The sequence below is a fragment of the Gopherus evgoodei genome, unplaced genomic scaffold, assembly GCF_007399415.2.
Source record: "Gopherus evgoodei ecotype Sinaloan lineage unplaced genomic scaffold, rGopEvg1_v1.p scaffold_132_arrow_ctg1, whole genome shotgun sequence".
NCBI classification, from domain to species: Eukaryota; Metazoa; Chordata; order Testudines; family Testudinidae; genus Gopherus; species Gopherus evgoodei.
In genome coordinates this window covers 41,738-57,786 of record NW_022059795.1, presented here as the reverse complement: position 1 = coordinate 57,786, position 16,049 = coordinate 41,738, and the positions used below count along the sequence as shown (strand labels likewise).

The 16,049-nt window shown below is 53.9% G+C and overlaps 1 non-coding gene across 1 annotated transcript; it reads right to left on the bottom strand.

Moving 5' to 3' along the window:
• Window positions 1–208: 208 nt before the first annotated feature.
• LOC115639833 lies at window positions 209–392 on the bottom strand. The gene has a single exon (XR_003997750.1). It is a non-coding gene; the product is annotated as a U2 spliceosomal RNA (small nuclear RNA).
• Between the last annotated feature and the right edge of the window lie 15,657 nt (window positions 393–16,049).

The following is a 16,049-nucleotide window of genomic DNA, read 5'->3' as shown; positions in this document are numbered from 1 at the left end:
GTTATACACACATTCCAGTCTCAAGTTTCAGAAGGGAATAGAAGCGTCTCTAATCAGCAAGCTCTATGTGCCCTTCAGGCTAAGCCAGGCTAAGCAGCTGCGGATCACTCATTTACGCTTAGAAACACCTGGTCCCACAGTGGCCACGCACCATAGACAGGCCAAGTTCCTTTTGTTTGAGGTTTTCATCTCCCTTCTGCCATGTGCTCTGAACTGCTGGTCTTGGAGACAGTGCAACACCAGGTCAGTGCAGGGGGTGAACAGAGCAAGCTCCTATTCCATCCCCTTGTTTCAAAAATCAGTTTAACATACAATCCTCAAATAAAGGACATATCAGATATTAAACTGATAAGAACGGACACTCCACTTTGATCTTAGCTCCAAGGAGCGGAATCCACTTGCAGGACTCATCTTCACAGGGAGGAGACAGGACACATCTTTTGTCCTCTTGTTGAGGCTCCATAGGGAAATTCCAGTCCCACAATAGTCCATCTGGTAGCGATGGTCTTGCCTTTTGGGAAGGGTGTGACACCTTCTGCTGAAGCTCGGCCCTTCACACTAGTTAATGTCTTTCTCCTGGCTGGTAATTTACACAGAGACTCACAATGCCAATGCACAAATATTACCTTGCGATATGGGATCCAGAGTGAGATGGGTGTGAGATTAATGCTATGTGAGATTAATGCTGCAGCAGCTCACAAGCGTTCAATAAAGTTTAAACACTAAACACATTCTTATCACACTAATACCTGTCGTAAAACACTAGTACATGGGAGAATTCCAGCTGGGGGTTTGTCAGTGTTCAACTCAGCCCCGGGACTCTGGCATGAGCTGGCACCTGGTCTGCCACCATCACACTGAGCACTTTGGGAAATCTGTCCACTATGCTCTGTGCCTCAGTTTGCCCATCGGTAAATGGGGACTAGCATGATCCTGTCTTAGGGGGCGCCTATGCAGAAGACGCTATTGCTGGGTGACAGGCTCAGGTACTTGGTGGCGCAGCTGGAGTTAATCTGGGCTGGGCTGCTGTCATAAACAGATAGCTAAGGGTTAATGTCTCTTACACCTGGAAAGAAGTACCTGAAACACCTGACCAGAGGACCAATCAGGAAACCAGACTTTTTCAGATCTGGGTGGAGGGAAGTTGGTGTGTGAGTCCTTTGTTCTTTGGTCTTCTGCCTGTCTCTCTCTCGGCTATGGGAGGATTTCTGTTTCCTGCTTTCTAATCTTCTGTTTCCAAGTTGTAAGTACAAATATAGTAAGGCAGTAAGGTTTCTATTGTTTTTCTTTTGTATTTACATGGGTATAGTTGCTAGAGTGCTTTAAATTGTATTCTTTTTGAATAAGGCTGTTTATTCATATTTCTTTTAAGCAATTGACCCTGTATTTGTCACCTTAATACAGAGAGACCATTTTTATGTATTTTTCTTTCTTTTTACATAAAGCTTTCTTTTTAAGACCTGTTGGAGTTTTCTTTAGTAGGGAACTCCAGGGAATTGAGTCTGTGCTCACCAGGGAATTGGTGGGAGGAAGAAGTCAGGGGGAAATCTGAGTGTGTTAGATTTACTAGCCTGACTTTGCATTCCCTCTGGGTCAGGGGGGAAGAGAGATTAGCTCTCGGTACTTCTGTTTTCCAAGGCTGGAAACGGGGAGGGTGGAATCCCTCTGTTTAGATTCACGGAGCTTGCTTCTGTGCATCTCTCCAGAAACACCTGGAGGGGGGAAGGGAAAAGGTTTATTTCCCTTTGTTGTGAGACTCAAGGGATTTGGGTCTTGGGGTCCCCAGGGAAGGTTTGGGGGGACCAGAGTGCCCCAAAACACTCTAATTTTTTGGGTGGTGGCAGCTTTACCAGGTCCAAGCTGGTAAGTAAGCTTGGAGGTTTTCATGCTAACCCCCATATTTTGGATGCTAAGGTCCAAATCTGGGACTAGGTTATGACATGGTGGCAGCATTTGTGGGAAAGATAGAATCCAGAAGCCAGTAGGAATATTATATTTTTCTTTTCTCTGCTAGGGGCCCTCTCGGCTATCATGTCATAACCTAGTCCCAGATTAAGCCCTAGCTGAGTGGGCCTTCGCTATAGGTGGCAACTCTGGACTTGGGTCCTGGGACAGCCTTTGATGAGCCAATCATCGAGGTACAGGTAAAGCCGAATACCCCGACGTCTGAGGTAAGCTGCCGCCACCAACATGCACTTTGTACACATCCTCGGGGCTGTTGCTAGGCCGAAAGGGAGCACCACAAACTGGTAGTGGGTGGCCCCACTGTGAAGTGCAGGAAACGTCTGTGTCCGTGGAATATTGATATGTGGAAGTATATGTATCCTTTAAACCGAGGGTGGCACACCAGTCCCCTGGATCTAGGGAAGGGATGATGGAGGCCAGAGAGACCATGCAAAACTTCAGCTTCTTCAGATATTTGTTGAGCTTTCGCAGGTCCAGGATGGGTCTTGGACCCCCCCCCCTTGGCTTTTGCTATTAAAAAATAATGGGAGTAAAACCCCTTGTCCCCGAAATTTAGGGGGTCTTCCTCCACAGCTCTCACCTGCAGAAGGCCTTGCACCTCCTGAGTGAGCAGGGTCTCATGAGAGGGGTCCCTGAAGCGGGGTGAGGAGGCAGGTGGAACAGAAATAAATGGAAGGGTATAACCTTGAGCCACAGTACTGAGGACCCATTGGTCCGACATTATAGAGGCCTAGGCAGGAAGGAAGGGGGACAGGCAGTTGGAGAAAAGCCGGGAAGCAGGATCCAGGACACAGATGGAAGGTTGCCCTTGAGCACACCCTCAAAATGCCCATGTGGGTGGAGCTCGAATGAGTGGAGGGTGTTGTCTTGTGGCCTTGCTGGTGCTTATAGGTCTTGCCCTTCTTGTGGAAGGGCTCTGACTGAGGCTGACTTTGTGGCTTCCTTGCCGGCCCCGGGGTGTACAGGCCCAGGGTCCACAAGGTTGCCCTCGAGTCTTTTAGACCATGCAACTTGGTATCTGTTTGGAGAACAGTGCCAGGCAGTGATTCAGGGGGCCTGGGGCAAAGCAATTTTGGGGGCCCCTTCCATAAAAAAAAGTTGCAATACTATAGAATACTATATTCTCGTGGGGGCCCCTGTGGGACCTGGGGCGAATTGCCCCACTTGCCCCCGCCTCCCCCAGGCAGCTCTGGTGCCAGGTCATTGAACGGGAGGTTCTAGATCGACTGCTGAACCTCTGTGGAAAGGCCTGAGGATTGTAACCAGGATGCTGGTCTCATGGAGATGGCCATGGTCAGGTTCAAGCTGTAGAATCTGCCGCATCTGAGGCCGCTTGGAGGGCCACCGCCTTGCCCTCCTCGAGGTTTGCCAGGAATTCCTTCCTGGGGTCCTCTGGCAGTAAGTCCAAGGACATGGCCATGAATTGCCAGATGTTAAAGTTATAGCAGCCCAGCAAGGCCTGGTGATTGGTCACTTGCAGATGGAGGCTGGAAGATGAATACGTTTTTCTTCCAAAGAGCTCGAGCCTCTTTGCCTCTTAATTTTTAGGCATCGCACCTGGTTGAGCCTGCCTGTTGTGCTCATTGACTGCAGACACCGTCAGTGAGCTTGGGAGAGGGTGAATGTACAGGTATTCGTAACCCGTAGCAGTTACCCTTACCCTAACCCTCACCTTTACGTTCTGCCCCTTGGAAATGAGGGGCAGAGATGAAGGCATCTGCCACAGTAATTTTTGCCACCCTCTCGTGCACCTGGCAGGGGCTGCCGAACTTAGCACGTCGAAGAGGGACTCTGAGGGCTTGGCCAACCCCTCGTCTTCTAGCCCCAGGTTTGAGGCGACTCTCTTCAAAAGCTCCTGATGAGCCTTGGCATCATTCTGGGGAACCATAATAGCCTCATTGGGCGAGGATGAAGAGGTGGCGGGTACCAGCAGGTCTGCCACCACCAATACCTCTTCCACAGGCACCACCGTTGGGGCCAGATGGCCCTGAGGGATGCTCTCTAAAGTCACTACAATGTCGAAGGGCGGACAGGAGATCATCGCCAACGGCTTGTCCAATGCCCAAAGCCGACTTATGTTCCTGTGAGGGCTGTGGGAACCCCCAGGGATTCCAGAGGTGCCAGGGGGCAGGCCAGTGGCCTAGTGGCCATGCTGCTGCGGGAGGTGCCACTGGGAATGTCGGTGCCCCTGATGAGCGAACCTGGCCCTCTGGCAGGGACTCCTCCTTGCTAATGGAGCCTGAGGAGGAGGGGCCGCATCCTGGGGGCCAGGACTTTGCCGAAGCCGTCTGTCTACCCTGCTCACGTCACTGGCCCCAAGGCTCCACTGAGGATTTGCAGGAGGGTGATGACTCTTTCTGCCTCGATGCCAGCGACATGAAGCTGGTGATCTACACCTAACACTCAGTGAGCAGTGCCAGTCCGTCGGGTGGGAATGGGAGTGAGCAGGCCACCATGCCAGGGAACATCAGCGTGCCCACAGTGATCTGTACCAGCACTCCAGTGACCGGTAACGGGCTCTCTGGAGCAGTGGCTCGAACTGCCAAAGCAGTGCCATACACTGGGAGAGCGGGTAGGGTGCTCTGGGCAGCGAGGCTGCGGGGATGGGTGCTTCACCTCTGCGGGTCTGCACTGTTCCTCTGGCGATCGCCGCTTCAAGCTGACCCATGTCCAAGGTGTGGTGAGCACTGGCAGGGCACTCCTTGCAGTGAGGAGCAGTGCTGCACAGATAGGGACCATTGGAAGGGTCCCAAGGCAGGTTTACGCCTAGACCGGGGCACCGCCGTAATGGGTGTGGGCAGCACCAGTAGGGACAAGATGTCCTTTGCGGCCTGCAGGGCCTCCGGTGCAGTCGGCACCGCCAGATGCCGAATGCCCATGCCGCTTTCCAGGGTGGCGAGCGTGTCCTGGAGTGGGTTAGCCTGCTCAGTAGGAGCTGGGGCCCGACCTCTGTCTGGAGGTGAAAAGCCGCCCCTCATGGGTCTTTGCTCTCCTCCAGCCCTCTCCTTCCCTTTACAGGATGCAAGAGAACGTCCTCTCCTGGTCTTTCTTTGCCTTGTAGCTGGTACAGGGACGGGGATCGACACCGGGCCGCAGATGGCTCTGACGGCGTGCTCCGCCCCGAGGCCATGGTGCTAGGAGCGGAGTCTGATCTGTACGGCTCTGGTGCCAGTGCAAGTGCTGACTCCATAAGGGGCGCCCGGAGATGAATGTCCCGCTTCTTTTAGATCCAAGGTTTAAAACTTTCACAAATGTAACACTTGTCGCTGACGGGGGTTTCCCCCAAGCACTTGAGACAGTGCCTGTGGGGGTTGCTGACTGGCCTAGGCTTTCTGCAATGGTTGAAGGTTTGGAGCCCGGGGACTGGGCCATGACCTAGGGTGACCAGATGAGATGAAGGGGCGGAGCAGCCGAGTGCTGCCAGCAGAGCAAAATATTGGGAAAAGTTGAGTCCTGACCAAAGCTAGGTTGGGATGCCGGATAATCACCCTGTGCCGTCAGACCCTCCCCTCACCCCCCAATGTGTCCCGATATTTTCTTCATCTCATCTGGTCACCCTAACTACAAACTAACACTAAACTACACTAATGAACTAAATTAACAACTTCTAACAACTGTACACAGTAAAAGAGTTGACAGCGAGCAGCTGAGAGGTATAAGCTTGCCGAGGCAAGGAGCCATTCCAACACCATCGCTGGTGGTAAGAAGGAACTGATAGTGTGGGGAGCCGGCAGCGCCCCTTATACCACGCCATGCGGGTGTCACTCCAGGGGGTGCCAGAGGGGAAAACTGTATCCCCTACAGATACTGCCGAGGGGGAAACTTCTGGCACGAGTTCGTGTGGCGAGCACACACACCTGCAATGGAATGGACATGGACAAGCACTCAAAGAAGAACCCAGGTGTCCAGCATTCCAGTGCAGTGGCCGCCCACTGGCCAGCACTGCCTCCCCTAGATCTACAGGTACCATTAGCTAGGGCACAAACCTCCCCCGTCTTCCTGCTTCAGGAGGACATCTCATTGCCAGCCAGGGGGCCCTGGGAATCGGTGCCTGTGGGATGCCTACTGCAGAACCAGCTGGGCACTGCTCCATACTGTGCCTGGCTCAGGGCCCAACTCAGTACAGTGCCCTGGGAGGGCAGTGGGCTCTGCACAATGGGTGGAGGGAGGGACAGGGAAATCTCAGCCCTACCGTAATACACCTAATAAACAGTAATGACTGCCTCCCAGCCCTCTCTGCTCTGTCCATACTTCTGCCCCCTCGGACCCCTGCTAATAATTGCACATGCAGATTGCTGGGGAATGTGCTCTGGACGAGGTCAGTCTCTTTGAGCCCAGCAGGCCCTGTTTCCCCTGCCCCCTGGGCCAGCTCCTCTCTCCTAGCTGGACAAATGAGCACTGCCAGTGCTGCATGCCTGCTGTGGATGAGGTGAGAGACCCTGGCAGCTCTGATCTGCTGCAGGGGCCCAGCCCCAATCTGCTCAGCTGCAGAGCTGTCTGTCCCTGATCCCCTTGGGGAATTATCAGCCACAGTTAACAGCCATTTGGGTAATTGCTGCGCTGCTACCAGGAGAGTGGGTGGTGGATTGGAGGTGCAGAATGAAAACATTCCAGAAGAGACACCTGCCCAACAATGGGCTTGCCACCATGGCTGCCCCTACAGCTGGGCTGCCACTGGGATTCCGTGTGCACCCCCAGCCTGCACCTTGAGCAAGGGGTACCCCAGCCACACATGCTGTATCCCTCAGCCTGCCCCCCAGAAGCATGAGGGGGTCGCAGGCCTGAGACAGCCAGCCATTGCCTGGTCAGTGCCAGTTGGAAGGGTGGGTTCGGCAGACAAGCCCAGCCTCCAGTCCCTCGCTGGGCAGAGGGCAGGATGCTGCCCTGGCTCTGCCATGCTCTGCTCCAGGTGCTGGTGAGGACAGCAGGAGAGGGTTGTACGTGTCAGCCCAAGCTGTGGGCTTGGGGGATCTGATCACTGTGCTGGCCCCAGCCCTGGGGGCTGGTGGGAATGCGGTGCTGTGACATTGCACTCTATGTGATTTTATAAAAATATATAATGTAACTGGAATATGCTTCATGAAAAAGGTCTCTTGTAAGGTATCATTACAAAGCATATAATCTACTGAGTGTGGTCATCCTATTTGTATAAATGTATCCCTCTTGTATCTGAAACTAGAAATATGAAATATCACTCTGAGGGCCTATTGTAATAATACACCTAATAAACAGTAATGACAATGAGCAAAAAGTAAGAGACTGGATCTGGAACAGGGCCTAATGGTAGGGGATGACATAGGGGCCCGGCCTGGCATTGTTTCTGCTTCCCCTACCCCAGCAGGACCCGGTCCAGGTGTTGGACAGGGCGAGGGGTCAGGACAGCATGCCCTGGCAAGAGAGATTGAAAGGAGCACGGGTGTTTAGTTTAGGAGGGAGGTGAATACAGGGCTGCCCAGAGGATTCAGGGGGCCTGGGGCAAAGCAATTTCAGGGGGCCCTTCCATTAAAAAAAGTTGCAATACTATAAAATACTGTATTCTCGTGGGGGCCCCTGCAAATTAAAAAGTGCCCAGTCAAAAAGCACTCAAGCCAACAATGAACTTGAAGATGCCAATCCACACCTGAGCCTTCCCAGGAGTGTGGCTTGGCTGGTAAAAACAGAGTCATGCATGGACATGTAGCTTGCTCATGTGACTCCAGAACTCCATCTTGGAGCTGGACTTTGCATAGGAGTGAGGAGGGAGTCTCCACTCACAAAAGAAAGTCTATTTAAACCCCTGGGAGCCCCTTCCATCTTGTCTTCATCTGGCTCAAGAGACAGCCTCTCCCCCCCCAATGATACCTGAAAGGAACGGGAACAAAAGACAGTAACAACAGGGGGGTGGGTGATTGCTGGACCCAGACTAGCAGGAGACTAGTTTGTAAAAGGAAGCTCACTGGAACCGGTGAGGTTTTCTTTGTATTCAGTTTCTTAGACATAAACTTGCGTGTTCTATTTTATTTCACTTGGTAATTCACTTTGTTCTGTCTGTTACTACTTGGAACCACTGAAATCCTACTTTCTGTATTTCATAACATCTCTTTTTACTTATTAATTAACTCAGAGTATGTGTTAATACCTGGCGGGCAAACAGCCGTGCAGATCTCTCTATCGGTGTTATAGAGGGCAACCAATTTCTGAGTTTACCCTGTATAAGCTTTATACAGAGTAAAATGGATTTATTTGGGGTTTGAACCCCATTGAGAGTTGGGCATCTGAGTGTTAAAGGCAGGAACACTTCTGTAAGCTGCTTTCAGTTAAGTCTGGAGCTTTGGGGCACATGGTTCAGACCCTGGGTTGGTGTTGGAGCAGACAGGTGTGTCTGGCTCAGCAAGACAGGGTGCTGGGCTCCCGAGCTGGCAGGGAAAGCAGGGGCAGAAGAAGTCTTGACACATCAGTTGGCAGTTCCCAAACAGGGTTTCTGTGGTCCAACCCATCACAGGGGGGTCTTGTGAGGAAGAGGCAGCATGATGGCAGGGGCTGGTGGAGAAGGGGCGGTGTGAGGGTGGAGGCTAGTGGAAAAGAGGCAGTGTGAGGGCAGGACCTTGGGGAAATGGGTGATGCGAGGGCAGGAGCTCAGGGGAAAGGGCAGAGCCAGCGCAGAGACTCAAGAGAGAAGGAGTGAGGCCTCAGCTGCAGTATGGGGGGGACGGAGAAACAGTTCAGGTGCCTCTGCCCCCCTATCCTGCAAAAGAGCCAGGTGATGCTCAATGAAGGTGAAAACTATGCATTAAATTCTTTAATGCACAGACCATAATTAACATGTGGAACTCACTGCCACAAGGATTTGTGCTTAGTAGGGTTGGACCATGTGAACATCCAGTCATGGTGCAGGGCAAAAAGGACTCCTAGCCAAAGTCAGGTATCAGGACCAGACTCACAAACAAGCTCAGCTCCATTGAGACACCTAAAGGAAACAGATGGATTCTCTAATATGCTCCAGCCCTGGTGGTTCCTCCCCAGCCATGCCACTACAAGGTCTCCCCCAAGGGAGTGGGGAATCTGCTTAGTATCTGGGACAGCTGAGCAGGTCATTCGATAACTGCCCCGCAGGGGGCTCTCAACCCTTGCTCTGAGACAGGAGACAGGGCTAGCTGGACGCGTGATCTGATCTGGATCAGCCAGCCCCATGCTCCTTCACCAAGGCAGAGAGGTTCACTGCGGCAGCTCTTGTTGTGGGGCTGGGCCATGGGCAGTGGTGCTGATGGCTCATGTGTGTGTGGGTCTAGGGATCCCAGGGAGCACGCTGGGAGCTGAGCTCAGGTGACGCCATCCTCGGTGGAGATTCAATGTGCCTGGAGCCAACTGTGGCTGGTTTCAGTGCCCCCTAGAGGGCCCAGTCCCGCAGGGCTGAGCGCGGTCCGAGGGCCAACGAAGCGATCTCCAGCTCACACAGGAATTCTAGTGGGGCAGGTTTCTGGCCTGTGCTGTACAGCAGCTGAGACTAGACAGCCCCAGTGGTCCCTTCTGCCCTTGAGATCTATGAATGAATGACCCCTGGTGCCCCTCTCTGCTCTCACTGGGAATGGGGATGAGTTCACCCTCTCCCCTAGGGGAGGATTGATAAGTCCAGGGCATCAGTGGGAGGAAAGGTGTGGAGCAGGGCTGCCCTGGGGCAAATCCTGACCTCCCGAGCGCTGGGGTCCCCACAGACCCTCCGTCTGGCAGAGAATTCCAGGGTGGAGACTTTTTAATAAATCAAAATCCTTCCTTTTAATTAACCCCTGAAATGGCCATGGCCTGCAGCGCTGGCTCTGGGCCCAGGCCCATTTCCAAAGGACCTGATCCTGGCAAGGTGCAAAGCCACAAAGGGAAGGAGTCAGCACCTTGGCCAGGGCTCCATGGGCCCAAGTCATAGCCCATCCCAGAGGAGAGGGGCCAGCGCCATCCCATCTCTCTGTGCAGGCCTTGGGGCTTCGCTTTCATTGCTGCAAGCTCAGCTGAGGAGCAGTTTCCAGCAAGGGAGATAGAACAGATGGGAAGGGCAGATAGCTAGTAGGTGGGTCAGTAGCATCATCTCCCTTATAGAGATGGGCAAACAGGCTCAGAGAGGGGCTGGGACTTACTCAAGTCTGCAGCAGGGCTGCAGATAGAACACAAGAGTCCTGCTTCCCACGCCTCTGTTCCAACCCACTAGCCCTCACTCCCCTCCCAGAGCTGGGGGTAGAACCCAAGAGTCCTAACTCCCAGCCTCTGGCTCTAACCACTCCACCATACTACCCCTCCCTTTGGAAAAGGGATGCATGTTGTCGTACTTCCTGGAGCAGCTCACAACCATGAGTGCGGAGTCAGGGCAGACTGTCAGAAGCAGGGCAGATACCCCAAGCTGGCGATATGGTCTGTAATTAGATTTCACCAAGCCAGACAGCAACAAATCGCCGTACCAGTCTTACCATCAGGGCCGGCTCTACAGTTTTCACTGCCCCAAGCAGCACACGGAATTGCTGCCGCAGGCGGCGGGGGCAGTCCGTGTGTCCTTATGTTTAGCTGAAGCCGCCCCTGACAGCTAAACATAGAAGCTACTGCCAAATTGCCGCCACCGCAGAAACGCGCCTGCTGCCCTAAGGGCACATGGACTGCTCCTGCCGCCTGCGGCGGCAATTCGGCGCGCTGCTTGGGGCAAAACAACAGGGACTGCCGCCCTTGCAGATTGCCGCCCCAAGCACCAGCTTGGAATGCTGGTGCCTGGAGCCGGCCCTGCTTACCATGGAGTCACAGACCGTCCCCTCAGACTCTCAAGGCTATCTTGCTGCTCAGACAAACTGGACTTTGTGATAAGATGGTCACTTACACAAAAAATCACATCACATTTAGGTTGCTCCCAGTCCCAAGAGACTGGCTGCCACTTACCCCACATCGCACTCTAGATCTTACAAGAAAGACAACGCTGGCAGCCTATTCCATAGTAAACTAAAGATTTATTAGCTAAGAAAAGGAAAGGAGAGCTATAGAGATGTTAAAGCAGGTGATCTACACGCACACGAGTCACAGCTTGTAATTCCAAATGGTTGCAGTGAGGTCATAAACTGCCAGTTTCCCCAAAGCCTTTTCAGGGTACCCAGATTGTCTCTGGGGATCTCTGCTTTGCATCTGCTACACTTCCCTGTCACAGTCCAGACAGTCCGGAGATGAGAGATCTTTCCTTGAAGCCAGACTTCCAGCCTCTCACAGAAAACAAGCTGTCAGGGTCACAACGCACGAGGGCTTTTCCTCTGACGACAGTGAGTGAGGAACGCATTTCATAGAATCACAGAATATCAGGGATGGAAGGGACCTCAGGAGGTATCTAATCCAATTGCCTGCTCAAAGCAGGACTGATTCCCAACTAAATCATCCCAGCCTGGGCTTTGTCAAGCCTGACCTTAAAAACTTCTCAGGAAGGAGATTCCACCACCTCCCTAGATAACCCAGTCCAGAGCTTCACCACCCTCCTAGTGAAATAGTGTTTTCTAATATCCAACCTAAACCTCCCCCACTGCAACTTGAGACCGTTACTCCTTGTTCTGTCATCCGGTACCACTGACAACAGTCTAAATCCATCCTCTTCGGAACCCCCTTTCCGGTAGTTGAAAGCAGCTATCAAATCCCCCTCATTCTTCTCTTCTGCAAACTAAACAATCCCAGTTCCCTCAGCCTCTCCTCATAAGTCATGTGCACCAGCCCCCTAATCACTTTTGTTGCTCTCCACTGGACTCTTTCCAATTTCTCCACATCCTTCTTGTAGTGTGGGGCCCAAAACTGGACACGACTCCAGAAGAGGCCTCACCAATGTCAAATAGAGGGGAATGATCACGTCCCTCGATCTGCTGGCAACGCTCCTACTAATACAGCCATTAGCCTACAATATGCCATTAGCCTTCTTGGCAACAAGGGCCCACTGTTGACTCATATCCAGCTTCTCATCCATTGTAAACCCTAGGTCCTTTCTGCAGAACTGCTGCCTAGCCATTCGGTCCCTAGTCTGTAACAGTGCATGGGATTCTTCCATCCTAAATGTAGGACTCTGCACTTGTCCTTGTTGAACCTCATCAGGTTTCTTTTGGCCCAGTCCTCTGGGGGCTTTAACTTCTGATCCTCACACACAATGACCACTTGGTTTGAAATTAGCACTTTTCTGTTAACGTTTTTTTATTAGCATTGCACAAGGCTTCTTTCTCGTTTGATGGCTCCTTTGCTGGGTTATTTAGTTACAGGGGAATACACAATATAAATGTTTGCTACTCCACTACAATGGGATACAGAGACTTGAAAACAATACAAGAAACATCCCACTGGTTTCCATGAAGTTTGAACAACAGTTACACTCTCATACATTTAACGATCACTCTGATCTACACTGATACACAAGGAAATTGGCCTGAGGCTCTGGCATGAGCTGGCACCTGCTCTGCCAGCATCACACATAGGTATGCAAATATGTACAGCCCTTAGGCCATATGCCCATGGCAATATGGGAGCCCACTCCGGGACCTGGAAGGTGCACTCATTTGCAATGCGTCAGAGAAGGGGTGGGTGAAGGGAGGCTGGGACCCCGGGCTGCAGCTGTCAATGGGCAGGGAGTTTGCTCAGCAGGAAAGCCCTGTGCACCTCACGATAGGCATTGCGGAGCAGGACGTAGGGGAAGCAGGTCTCCAGCATGTCGACCGTCAGGAAGAATGACTCCTCCACAATCTGAAAGAGACGCACAGAAGAGCAGCATCAGGCCCCGTCCCACTGCATGTCCCAGTGTCTGGTCCCATGGAGCAGGGGAACCCCAGGCACGGCTGTCACATGGGCCTTCTGGAGACCTCTGGGTATTTCATGGGGTGGCCCACAGCGGGATTGGCAGCAGTAACAGCAATTGCCCTAGAGAGAGCCATATGGCTTGGCATGTAGACCTCAGAGACTGGGCACCCCAGTGAGCCAGGAATAAAGGACCAGCTGCAGGGAATGTCAGGGGGAAAGTCTGGGCTGGTGGCTAAGAGACTGCACGGGGTCTCAGCAGTCCTGGGTTCTACTCATCACTGCTCTGTGCCTCAGTTTCCCCATCTGTACTAGGGGGTGATGTACAGGAGTGAAGAACGGATAATTCATTAATCTGTGATCCTGCAGGCAACGGGCTAGAGAGGGGAGCAGTGACTTTCCTGAAGTCAGAAAGCAAGGCAATGTCAGTGCATGGGATAGAACCAAGGAGCCTCTTTGCATGGAACAGCTAAGCAGCAGAGACCAGTGTCCATAAGGCTCCAGCTGTGGCAAAAATTCACACTGGCCCTGCAGTAAAAGTGTTTCAGAATGAAAGAGACCAGTGCTGCCCCTGGGGAATGAGGGGCGGGAAGGGGGCTGTAATGGCTGCACGTCAGGGGAAAGCTGAGCCATGTCTCCAGGAGGGTCAAGCACAGCGCTGGCATTCAGAAGGGCCTAGGCTTCTCCTTGGATGAGGCCTTCCTCCCCTGAAAGCCCTGGCAGAGCAGGGTGGGCAGACTGGGAGGTGGGTGTGGGATCATAACTGGCAGCTGCCCCTGCCCTCACAGCCCACCTAGCCATCGCCCGTGGCTGGGGGATGGGGACGGGGCATCAAGCCACGAGCAAAACATCTCCCCAGCAGAGAGAGGCTGGGTGAGAGTGGTGTCTTCGACACCAGCACTGCGGGGGAAAGGAGAGGGGGCCAGTGGGTTTCTTCTGTATTTAGCACATGTGAGTCAGGGGAGACAGGCCCAGCGCTCTCTATTCACCAGACAAAGGAGCTAGGGACAGGGGTGCAAGAACAATTTGTATTGGTTCCCCAGCACCTCTCGTGCCAGCACCCCAGGCCAGGGATGAGCCCACTGCCTGCACCCACTCTGCTGTCCCTGCTCCCCAGACAATGCTGCATGGGGCGGCCTATCCCCCCAGCCAGCCCGGGCGGGGGTTAAGAGCGGACGTGGCCTGCAGCAGCCGCAAATCCAGCATCCCCTAACGCGGCTGTGGAATTTACCTCTCACCAGGCTGCAGCTAGGCACAGAGCCCATGCACTGGGCTCGGCAGGGCTCTCCCCAGTAAGGCACAATGAGCCCATGTAGCCTCATTCACACTCTCTAGATTGAAACATTTGCATTGAAATTGCTTTGCTGCCAAAACCCCTGCTCCCCGAATACCAACCACAGGCAGCAGACGGGGGAACCCTCACCTTCTCTAGACACAGCCGTCTCCTCCCATCAGGGCAGGAATCAGTATCCTTCCAGTGCTAATGGAGACAGATAGCTGCCCAGCCTACACGGAGGCTGGGACTGGCTGGCGCAAGGGCATACAGATCTGGTGCCAATAGGGCTGCTCCAGGGGTGGCAACTGCCTTCTTAGAGACCCCTCTCTCACCGGGCTCCCCTACCTCACACACAACAGGGGAATGACAGATGCATTAAAGAGGCAGAGAGGGGTCTCTCCCCAATGGAGAGCAGCTAGAGAGTGGGGGACAGGGGAGGCTGGGTATGTGCTGTGATCTCAGCCCACTGAAGCAGAGGCTGGACCTGGTGATCAAAACTGGCAGGGACTGAAACCTGGACCCCATGACAGCAGCTCAGCATCCACATTGTGGGTAAATCCAAGTAAGGGCCAATGGTACCCACAGTTCCAAAACCATCTACCAGGGGCCTGTGGCAGGTACACACACCACAGCCCTGGCAGTGCAGGGGCAAGAGGCAGTAGCTGTATGAGCTGTTTCCTGGGCTCTGCCCTAGATGCAGCCTGCCTACTGCCTCCTCTCCAATGCCCAGGGAAGCCCTGGCCCGGCAGGGTGACTGAGGAACGAACTGACTGAGGGGCGTGGGTACAGTGCCCACTAGCACTGGCCCCAGGGACTACAGCAGATTTCCTTGTACAGTGACAGAGGCTTGTGTGTGGTGCTGGGGGTTTGACCCCCACTGAGTGCTGGAGCGCTCGCCTACACAAGGGGCTGGGGGAGCAAAGAGATGGGGCTCTGTCCCTCTGTGGGGCCATGCTCTTGCCCCAGAGACAGCGGCTCGGTCCCCAGGAGGGGACAGCAATGGCCCATCACTGGGGCTGGATGTGAGAACCGTCCTGAAGCAGCTCACCCTGCTCTGCCCCCAGCAGCGCTGGAGCTGCTGGAAAGCCCAGGCTGCAGGGAGACAGCCGGAAACCTACCCCAAGGCTGGCAGGGCCTGGGAAGGGAGGCTGTCTCTGCTCTGCTGACTGCTTTTATCCCCTGCTCTGGGAATGAGAGCTGGGGAGGAGGCAGGTGTGGCTGGAAGCTCTGTGGGAGCCCAGCCTCACCTCCAGTCTGGGAGCAGCTCAGCACCAGACCACCCAAATCCTAGTCAGGCTCCACAGCACCAGGCCCAGAGTGCATGGCAGGGGTCTCTTAGCCCGAGTGTCTGCTGGGGAGGATCTGTCCATCGCCCCCAGCACCTGCCCCAGCGCGCAGGAGCCTCCCCAGGCGCATCAGCAGGGAGATGGATTCCCGGTTCTTGGAGTGAAGCTTGTCAGTCTCTTGTCCCAGCTGCAGGAGGCTCACGGACGCCAGCTGTGAGGAGAGAGAGAGAGATGAGCTCTCGGCTCTGCTACGGTGCTTCAGCAGGGTCTCACGTTAATGAGGGACGCAAACCCACAGAGGCCCCTGGCCTGCTCTGTTGCTTTTTGGGCCTTGCCTGCACCAGGATCAATGGGATCAAAGAGACGACTGGGCTGGGAGCCCGTCTCTGACACCAGCCTCAGCTGGGCCGGAGGAGAAAGGTGAAAATGCTCCTGGGGCACCTGGCCTGCTGCCAACTGTGCATTGGCCAGATCTGCCAAAGGGCTCAGCTCCCACTGTTCGGGGGGAGGTTTCTCCACTGTTTCTAATGGGAGGGATTCATTCTCAGCAGAGGGGGATTCTCCGTTGCTCGAGGGGGGGGAGGGGGGTACTTATCACTGTTTGCAGTGAGGAGAGGTGGTTCTCCATTATTCACAGCGGAGGAGAAGGAATCTCCATTGTTCTCAGTGCAGGGGGAGGGGAATTCTCCATTGTTCTCAATGAGGGAGGAGATTTTAAATTGTTCTCTGTGCAGGGAACTGGATTCTCCATTGTTCTCGGG